The sequence below is a fragment of the Pinus tabuliformis genome, chromosome Q (genome assembly GCF_031772625.1).
Source record: "Pinus tabuliformis cultivar Carrire ecotype Pingquan chromosome Q, CPIR1, whole genome shotgun sequence".
Lineage (NCBI taxonomy): Eukaryota > Viridiplantae > Streptophyta > Pinopsida > Pinales > Pinaceae > Pinus > Pinus tabuliformis.
Window position 1 is genome coordinate 960,676,047 of NC_142296.1, and position 2,921 is coordinate 960,678,967.

Sequence of the window (2,921 nt, forward strand, 5' to 3'; positions counted from 1 at the left end):
CAAGGAGATCTGCTCTCCCCCTTCCTATTCATTCTCATGATGGAAGGATTAGGTAAAGCGATCACAACAGCCAAAGCAGAAGGAAGAATCCAGGGTCTCAAACTTACCCTGAATGGGGACACCTTGACTCATCAACAATTTGTGGATGACACCATGCTGTAGGGTACACCCACGGTCAAGGAAGCTAAAGCTTTCAAACAAATCCTGAATGATTTTGCTATGGCTGCTGGTATAGAGGTAAGCCTCACAAAATAAAAAAATTTCTTTTTCAATACTAACATTGCTATTCAGAGAAATCTCTCCAGAATTCTTGGCTTTCAAAGAGATCAACTACCCTCCAAATATCTGGGAATACCTCTCACCGACAAACCTCTGAGTAAGGAAGTTTGGGAGCTAGTGACTAATAAAATGTAGGACAAAATCAGAAAATGGACAAGTAGATCTTTGAACTTAGCAGGACGGCTAGTGCTTACAAAGGTTGTCCTGCAAACCATACCCACCTTCATGTTTTTAGCTCTTCCTGCCCCAAAAGGAGTTTTACAACACATCAGGAACATCCAAAGAGATTTTCTTTGGGGCAAAGGAGAAGAGAAAAAGAAATGGGCTCTGGTAGCTTGGGAAAAGCTCTGCAAACCCAAGACCCATGGAGGTTTGGGACTTCATGACCTGGAAACCCTAAGAAAATTTTTGGGGGAAAAACTTTGGTGGAGATGGCTAAATGAAATGAGAACCTCTTGGGCAAAGATCTAGAAGAAAAAGTATGCAAAGAACTGGCAAGAAAGGGATCATATTCGAATGACAGGGCTCATCAAGGGCTCCCACATTTGGAACAATGCTTGGGAGAATAGAGCTATTGTTCAGAAGCACAGTTTCTGGGAGATCAGAGATGGAAACCTAGCCTGGTTTTGGGAGGATAACTAGTAGCAGGAGCCTAACCTGTGTAGAGAAGGACTAGACATTCTCAAAAATGACACTGACAATAAAGGGCTGCTCAGGGTAAGTGACTTTTGGGATCAGACAAGGGACAATGGCAAATGGAGAACATGGAAGGACCTAGTATACAATGAAGAAACCCCTTTGAAGGCCCAGGTTGAAGCTCTTGCAGTGATCCTGGAACAGAGAAAGATTTTGACTTCAACTTTGTCTGACCAACTAAGATGGGGAAGAAACAGTGCAGGAAACTTCAACCTCAAAAAAGCTAAAAGAAATGCCACTGGGCTTGACTTTCATAACTTTGATAAGATATGGAAGAACCTATGGCAGAACCTGCACTGGATGAAAATCAAACTATTCATGTGGTTGGTACAGCATAAAAAAGTTCTGACTTGGGAAAATCTAAGAAAAAGAGGTTTAGCTAGTCCATCTAGATGCCAGTTATGTGGTCTACAAGAGGAAACGTTGGATCACCTACTCAACCTCTGCACTTTCACCTCTACCTTATGGAATTGGGTAGCCTCAATCTTCAGGCAAACTGACAGGGACAAAAACAACATCACTAGAACTTTGACGAATTGGAGGAAAGACTTCTCAGATAATGAAACAGTCAACAAAGCCTGGACTCTGATACTAGGTTTTTTGATCTGGGATGTATGGAAAGAACGCAACAATAGGATTTTCAAGAACAAAACTGGCTCAACTCAGAGCATCATAGCTCAGATTTTAAGACAACTCAAAGAAACTGTGAGCACCCTTCTGAATCAACTCCCCAAGAACCCTCCTCGAAACCAGGATGCTCAGATTCTTTTGCATTTGGGTCTCCAATCAACTGTCCCCCAGGGCATAAGCAAGATCGTAAGACATACAATAGAGGGGAAGGACTTCTGGCAACCACCCCCCCATGGCTTTTTGAAATTTAATATAGATGGAGCCTCTAAGGGAAACCCTGGGGTTGCTGGTTATGGAGGAGTCATAAGAGATGAGCAGGGAAACATAAAATTCATCTTTCATAGTCATTTGGGGAACGCCACTAATAATATGGCGGAACTCATGGCCTTAGAGCAATGCCTAGAAATCTTGATTGAACACAATTTACACAATACCATCATAGAGGCAGACTCTGAACTGACAATTAATTCGGTCAAAAAGATAGGCAATGGCACAACACCAAAAAAGTTTCAAACCACTGGTGGTTATTGCAGGTTTATCAACGCATACAATCCCACCTGAGAGCCCTAAGAACACTCAGATTTGTTCATGTGCGCAGAACTGCCAACAGATTAGCAGATCGTCTGGCAAATGAGGGTGTGCTCTGTACAAAAGATAACAGAAGCTATGTGTGGGAGTCAACACCCTCAGGAAATCTGCGTGAGGACTGTCACAGACAGGTGATCGCAGATAGGGAGTATTTTCAATGGATGAAAGACAAGTAGTAAACAGACCAATGGAGATAGTAGGAAGCGAACCAAAGACAGGGAGGAAGCAAGGGGTAATCAGTGAGCAGGTTGAAAGGTAGATGACCATCGATGGCAGCGAGCACTAGAATCTGACGGATTTCGGGCGGAAAGTTGCACGATGGATACCCCATAAAACGGACCCGAAAAGTTATAGAATGGCAGTTTAGGCCACCCATCGGGTCCGATTGGGATAATAGTGAGTGTGTATGTTGCTGCCCGAAATCGACTTTGAACCGTTGGATCGGTGAGGGCCAGATCGCATGGGAGTCGGGTCATGAAACTACTCGAGGGTTAATACATAATTCGGACCCGAAATTTCATAGAAAGTTGTTTTAATTACTCATCGGGTCTGAAAGGCTTTTAAGGAGTGGGCTTGTTGGCTCACTCAAAATCAGTTTAAACCGTCGGATCTCCGAGGACTGCCAAGTCACTCACTGTTGCTTTGTGGGCCGTAGGTTATGTGGGCCTTTGGTTTATGCGGGCATAGGTTTATGTGGGCCTTTGGTTTATGTGGGCCATTGGTTGATG